The 7879-nt window shown below is 42.4% G+C and overlaps 1 long non-coding RNA gene across 1 annotated transcript; it reads right to left on the bottom strand.

Moving 5' to 3' along the window:
• Positions 1-2117: 2117 nt before the first annotated feature.
• LOC123992521 lies at positions 2118-7550 on the bottom strand. The gene is made up of 3 exons (XR_006831261.1): positions 7414-7550; positions 4986-5051; positions 2118-2944 (listed from the first exon to the last, which is right to left on the bottom strand). It is a non-coding gene; the product is annotated as an uncharacterized LOC123992521 (long non-coding RNA).
• Positions 7551-7879: the final 329 nt, after the last annotated feature.

Raw genomic sequence — 7879 nt, 5'->3', positions numbered from 1 at the left:
TCATCTATATATGTCCTCTGAAACACAGTCAACTTTGTTGTTCAAATTTCTTTGATGCACATTATTGTGTTGGATCTGAAAGTGCTTTTTGTTTCGGAACGACACCATACTAAAATTCCCTTTGTAAATCTGTTGAAATAGCCTCATTTTGTCAGGAATGGTTCTTTCTAATAAAGTTAATCTATAGTATCACAGGAATGGTTTGATAGTTGCAGAAAGGAGGAAAGGTTCATGGAAAGGTGTAGAACATGGTGACAGTGTCCCAAGAGAAGGGAGGGTATTGTCGATATACAACCCTGACTTCATATGGAACTCCATAAGCCAAGGGCTTAGCAAAGATTTGTACATTTGTCACATTTCAGTACAATAATTCATTCAAATTAATGACATGTTTCAGCAGACAGACCAAGACAGGAGATAGTTGATGGTAGGGGAGAGTCATTTTATTTGGTTAATGTTTTATATAAATGGAAATCCATGGAGCCAGCCAGTGGGTTGATATCAACTACATTTTTTGTGACAGAAAAACCAAGCGTAGACATGCTTTCAATATTTTATAAAAGAAGCGTTAAGCATGGGTTTTCTAACTGTTTTGGCTTAGAGTTGGGATGAGGGTAATTAGTGAAGGTTTACATATAGCATGGCAGATTTCATTTCATTTACAAGAGGAAAAGCTGCATAAACCAGATGATTCATTTAAAATAAAAGTTCTCAATAAAGTTCTAATGAACATTGTTACAAGACATAAGCCCCAAAATAAATTACTTGTACATTCAAACACTGCACTGAAGATCAGAAACATTCACACTATTATCCTTTTGGAGAGGATATTGTAGAAGAGATACATTGCTGAGGAGAGGGAAGATGAAGGTAGCAACAAAATATCTAAAACTAATACATCAAGAATACGATCAAAGGAACAAGGCGCCAATTGTGCATTACTGAAAACTGAAGCTAACTTAATCACACACAAAATATCTAAATAAAAATAGTCTGATGACTGAAATATGATATAGACTACAGTTTCTTATATTAGTATACAATGGGAAACATGAATCATACTGTCAATCGTAAACAGTAATGTATTTTATAACTGCAGGCTGAAATATATCAATCTAGATGTAAAACAAGTAAACAGCTTTAAATCATAATGCGCTGTGTGTCAATGTGGCATAGGAAGAATGAACAGAAAGTGGTAAATTCCTTAATGGTGTTACTTTTGACCATATAATAACAGTGAATAGAATCAATAGATTGTATTCTGAAAATATAACGTGCTTTTTATTCATAATAGAAAATTAACTGTTCATAGAATAGACTTTTCAGGGTATTGAAAATAAATGTATGATTCTCAATTGTAAAAATAAAATAATAACATACAGTGGGGCAAAAAAGTATTTAGTCAGCCACCAATTGTGCAAGTTCTCCCACTTAAAAAGATGAGAGGCCTGTAATTTATCATAAGTACACATCAACTATGACAGACAAAATGAGAAAAAATCCAGAAAATCACATAGTAGGATTTTTTATTTATTTGCAAATTATGGTGGAAAATAAGTATTTGGTCAATAACAAAGGTTTATCTCAATTTGTTATATACCCTTTGTTGGCAATGACAGAGGTCAAACGTTTTCTGTAAGTCTTCACAATGTTTTCACACACTGTTGCTGGTATTTTGGCCCATTCCTCCATGCAGATCTCATCTAGAGCAGTGATGATTTGGGGCTGTTGATGGGCAACACAGACTTTCAACTCCCTCCAAAGATTTTCTATGGGGTTGAGATCTGGAGACTGGCTAGGCCACTCCAGGACCTTGAAATGCTTCTTACGAAGCCACGCCTTCATTGCCCAGGCGGTGTGTTTGGGATCATTGTCATGCTGAAAGACCCAGCCACGTTTCATCTTCAATGCCCTTGCTGATGGAAGGAGGTTTTCACTCAAAATCTCACGATACATGGCCCCATTCATTATTTCCTTTACACGGATCAGTCGTCCTGGTCCCTTTGCAGAAGAACAGCCCCAAAGCATGATGTTTCCACCCCCATGCTTCACAGTAGGTATGGTGTTCTTTGGATGCAACTCAGCATTCTTTGTCCTCCAAACACAACGAGTTGAGTTTTTACCAAAAAGTTATATTTTGGTTTCATCTGACCATATGACATTCTCCAAATCTTCTTCTGGATCATCCAAATGCTCTCTAGCAAACTTCAGACGGGCCTGGACATGTACTGGCTTAAGCAGGGGTACACGTCTGACACTGCAGGATTTTAGTCCCTGGAAGGCGTAGTGTGTTACTTTGGTCCCAGCTCTCTGCAGATCATTCACTAGGTCCCCAGATCGAGGGACGGAGGACAGAAAGCCTCAGACAATTTACAGTGTATGCATATTTTAGTGGTTAGTGTAATATTTGGAATAGCCGAATAGTTGCCAATTAAAATAATATTTGCACCAGACTAGTAAATAAGTATTCTTTAGTGTGCAAACCATACATATGAAACTAATAATCTGAGGAATGCATCTAATATTACAGTGAATAATATACCATAAGCATTAGAGGACAGCCAGAGGATTGCCTTTACACAGAAGCCATCAAATGTTCTCTATGTATTTAGTTTTAGCTTAAAGAAGATATGCATTTACTGAGCTAGCTGGGCGCAGTATCCCTCTGAAGATGAGTCGTCTGTATTAGAAGTGTATGATGTGTACAAAATGATTGTAAATACAGCATGTTCACAATCAGAATACATTCTAGAAAACAAGCCAACCGAGCTACCTCTTCTGAAAATATTGGGTGAGATGGGTAGCTTGACTAGACTTGACAGACGTTACCAAACACTGAATACATCGGGGAACAGCTTTACGTAACATATCCATGGGTTGTGTTTCCACTGGAGAAAATGGTGGGTTCAAAATCCAACATCCTCTGTTTAATGCTGGCATTCACCTGAAAAACAAGTGAAAATACAGAATAAGGATACATATAGAGTACCAGTCAAAAGTTTGGACACACCTACTCATTCATGGGTTTTTGTTTATTTTTACTATTTTCTGCATGGTAGAATATTTCAAGAACTTTGAAAGTGCAGTCGCAAAACCCATCAAGCGCTATGATGAAACTGGCTGAGGACCGCCACAGGAAAGGAAGACCCAGAGTCACACCCTGACCTTAGAGAGCTTTTTATGTCTCTATTTTGGTTTGGTCAGGGTGTGATTTGGGTGGGCATTCTATGTTCTTTTTTCTATGTTTTTGTATTTCTTTGTTTTGGCCGGGTATGGTTCTCAATCAGGGACAGCTGTCTATCGTTGTCTCTGAATGGAAACCACACTTAGCTAGCTTTTTCCACATGTTTTTTGTAGGTAGTTCTGTTTTGTGTCTGCGCCAGACAGAACTGTTTAGTTTTGTTCCATTTTGTCTCAGTGTTCAGTTTAAATAAAGTCATGAAGTCATTACCATGCTGGAGCTTTGGTCCGATTCCTCCTCTTCAGAAGACGACACCCGTTACAGAACTACCCACCACCAACGGACCAAGTAGCGTGGTATGGAGGAGCAGAGGGTTCAGGACTCCTGGACATGGGAGGAGATATTTGACGCAAAGGGACCCTGGAGACAGGCTGGGGAATATCGCCGCCCGAAAAAGGAGCTGGAGGCAGCTAAAGCTGAGAGGCGGCGAGATGAGGCAAGGCAGCGCAGCAGGCATGAGAGGCAGCCCCAAAAAACGTTTTTAATGGGGCACACGGGGAGATTGGCGGAGTCAGGCGATAGACCTGAGCCAACTCCCCGTGCTTACCGGAAGCAGCGTGGTACTGGTCAGGCACAGTGTTATGCAGTAAAGAGCACAGTGTTTGCAGCGCGCGCTCATAGCCCGGAGCGCTATATGCCAGCCCCCCGCAAGTGCCATGTGAGAGTGGGCATCCAGCCAGGGCGGATTGTGGCAGCTCAGCGCACTTGGTCTCCGGTGCGCCGTTTTGGCCCAGGGTATCCTGCGCCGGCTCTGCGCCCTGTGTCTCCGGTGCACTGGGACTGGTCAGCTCGTCCTATGCCCTCGCTCCGCCCATGCCGGGCAAAGGTGGGCATTGAGCCAAATGGAGAGGTGCGAGTGGTAAGCACCAGATGTCCAGTGCTCCCCCACAGCCCTGTTCGACCTGTGCCTACACTCTGGAGGGGCTGGGCTAAAGTGGGCATTCAGCCTGGAGGAGTGGTGCCAAGGCTGCGTACCAGAGCTCCAGTGCTCCCCCACAGTCCGGTTCATCCGGTGCCTCCTCTATGCACCAGGCCTCCTGTAGGTCTCCCCAGCCTGGTTGGCCCTGTGGCAGCCCCATGCACCAGGCTGTCTCTGCATCTCCTCCCTCCAGAGGCGCCCTCCAGTCCGGAACTCCCAACGAGGGCGCCCAGTCCGGAGCCCGCTACGATGGCCCCCAGTCCGGAGCCCGCTACGAGGGCGCCCAGTCCGGAGCCCGCTACGAGGGCGCCCAGTCCGGAGCCCGCTACGAGGGCGCCCAGTCCGGAGCCCGCTACGATGGTCCCCAGTCCGGGGTCGGCAGCGAGGGTCCCCAGTCCGGGGTCGGCAGCGAGGGTCCCCGCTCTGGAGCGGGGTCTACGTCCCACGTCTCACCAGAGCCACCCCTATAGGTTCAGGTTTTGCTGACGGAGTCCGCACCTTTGGGGGGCGGTACTGTCACGCCCTGACCTTAGAGGGCTTTTTATGTATCTATTTTGGTTTGGTCAGGGTGTGATTTGGGTGAGCATTCTGTGTTCTTTTTTCTATGTTTTTGTATTTCTTTGTTTTGGCCGGGTATGGTTCTCAATCAGGGACAGCTGTCTATCGTTGTCTCTGATTTGGAAACATACTTAGGTAGCTTTTTCCCACAGTTTTTGTGGGTAGTTGTTTTCTGTTTTATGTCTGCATCAGACAGAACTGTTTCGTTTTGTTCCATTTTGTTATTTTGTCTCAGTGTTCAGTTTAAATAAAGTCATGAACACTTACCACGCTGCGCTTTGGTCCGATTCCTCCTCTTCAGAAGACGACACCCGTTACACAGAGTTACATCTGCTGCAGAGGATAAGTTCATTAGAGTTACCAGCCTCAGAAATTGCAGCCCAAAAAAATGCTTCACAGAGTTCAAGTAACAGACATCTCAACATCAACTGTTCAGAGGAGACTGCGTGCATCGGGCCTTCATGGTCGAATTGCTGCAAAGAAACCACCACTAAAGGACAGCAATAATAAGAAGAGACTTGCTTTGGCCAAGAAACACGAGCAATGGACATTAGACCGGTGGAAATCTGTCCTTTGGTCTAATGAGTCCAAATTTGAGATTTTTGTTCCAACCGCAGTTGGAACAAAATGTTTTGTCTGGTACTGTATAGTTTCTTGTGAAATGATTCAAGTTGTGAATACTGTACAATCGGACAGACCTGGCTTCCTATTCAATCAGCATGAGCTATCAGGAGAATATACTTGGCATGGGTTCCCAGATCCTCAAAAAGATCTACAGCTGCACCATCAAGAGCATCCTGACCGGTTGTATCACCGCCTGGTATGGCAACTGCTTGGTATCCGACCGTAAGGCACTACAAAGGGTAGTGCTTATGGCCCAGGACATCACTGAGCAAGCTTCCTGCCATCCAGGACCTACATACTAAACAGGCAGTGTCAGAGGAAGTCCCAAAAAATTGTCAAAGACTCCAGTCACCCAAGTCATAGACCGTTCTCTCTGCTACCGCACGGCAAGCGGTACCGGAGCAAGTCTAGGTACAAAAAGCTCCTTAACAGCTTCTACCCCCAACCAGTCTTTTAATCAAATGGCCACCCGGACTATCTACATTGTTTTTACACTGCTGCTACTCGCTGCTTATCATCTATGCATAGTCACTTCACCCCTACCTACATGTACATATTACCTTGACTAACCTGTACCCCCGCACATTGACTAGGTGCCAGTACCCCCTGTATATCGCCGCATTACTGTTATTTTATTATGTTACTTTTTATTTTCATTTTTACATGAGTTTATTTTATAAGTATTTTAAGTATTTATAACTCTCTTGAACTGCATTGTTGGTTAAAGGCTTGCAAGTAAGCATTTCAAGGTAAGATTTATACCTGTTGTATCCGGCGCATGTGACAAAATGCATTTTATTTGAAAACCCACATCTTACAGAAGAACAATGTTGAGAAATAATACCTATTGATTTACTACTGATCCGTTTGCATTTCTAAGTCGACGGTCCACTGGGTGTGGGAGGAAATAGCCTTGCTGAGCTGAGTTTGACTTATAAGAATACTGTAGGATATAAGGTAAACAGGAGGCCATATCTTTCTCACAGGAAATTGGGACTGTGTCAAAGAACAATTGAAAGGACGGATGGGAGAAGCCTTATATCAACACTTGAAATTTTGCTACAAATGAACGCATGTGACGTAAAGCTGTGCAGAGACCAGAAGCACTTTATTTTACCGTGCTGTTTCCATTTTCCCTGGTATTTTAGTAGCAATGGATACCTTCTTGAAGGCTACTTCAAAGAATTTAACACCAGTAACATTGGAACTAGGCTACCTGGTACCAAATGTTACATGGTGGTGTTTGTTTTATGGAATCACAATGAAACATGTTATTTATGTTACTGCTATGTAATTAACATTTTCGCATGTCATTTCTTAGATAATAGTTATTAATTACTTTCCCGTGAAATAAAGTAAAACCATAGGTTCAGTTAACTCCAAGATCTTTCCGAACCATGTGAGATGGATGATATTGAATGTATTTGGTTGAGCTCAAACAGTTCCCACTTTCATGGTTATCGTTGTTTAGTGTTTATTAAGCAGACAGTCTCAAATCTAAATATCCTACTTTCAAACATTTCCAAAATGTGCAATTATGGCCAGGGAAATGTGTGTGGCAGCTCCACACAGAAAACCTTTCATGATTAAACATCTAAGGGAAGAACATTATTGTTACCTTGTAAAATGTTTAATTTTGCTGAAGCACTGGCAATGAAAGTAGTGGAGATTAAACAAAAAAGCCAATATGATGCATTTCCGTATACTCTAATTTTGTCCTTATGTTTTTCAACTGAAATAGTATGAAGAAGGGCTCAGGGCACATGCGCTTTGCATTACGAACTGAACATATCAGAGAAAGTTACCCATTCACGGATTCAACAAAAACATATCTATAACATTCATCTAATGAGTTAATTAATGACACTGAAATATGTTTAAGTCTTCTGAAACAGGAATAATCAGTGAGCTATAAATAAAGGTAAAAAATAGAAAGCATCCTCATAAACAGGAATGTCTGAATCAAAAAGAAAAGGATGAACGGCTGTGCCACTCTTGTGGGTTTGGGAAATATTTTGGTGCTCCCTCATTTCAAGTTCAGACCGCCTTGATCTGATGAGAGTAGGCCTACCTGTACTTGACATCAAAGATGGTGGAGTCCTCTTCATCATCATTCTCCTCATTCAAAGGAGCCATTTCTACTCGCTCTGCTGGTGTCGTGATTATGTCATACTTTCGTGTTTTCCTGATTCTCCGTCCAGATCTATGAAAAAAACAGAAAAGTGTTGTGATAATTACATTTCAAGAGGGCTGCATTTACACAGGCAGCCCAATTCTGATATGTTGCCTAATTATTGGAAAAATTGCTGATCTGATTAGTTAAAAGACCAATTAGTGAAAAAAAATGATCACAATTGGGCTGCCTGTGTAAACGCAGCTGAGGTGTGTAGTAGTTTCCCACTTGGAACAAAAAGAATCTGATATGGCTGCTTTGCCATATAGACAGGATTAAAGTAGTGTATTGTGGTTGCAGTTTAGAGTTTTTCGTCATTAATCTTGTTCTGTAGGCAGCTCTGCAGAGTGGTCACTAGCTGGTA

This window comes from Oncorhynchus gorbuscha, linkage group LG02, assembly GCF_021184085.1.
Source record: "Oncorhynchus gorbuscha isolate QuinsamMale2020 ecotype Even-year linkage group LG02, OgorEven_v1.0, whole genome shotgun sequence".
NCBI classification, from domain to species: domain Eukaryota; kingdom Metazoa; phylum Chordata; class Actinopteri; order Salmoniformes; family Salmonidae; genus Oncorhynchus; species Oncorhynchus gorbuscha.
This window is presented reverse-complemented; position numbering and strand designations above follow the sequence as displayed.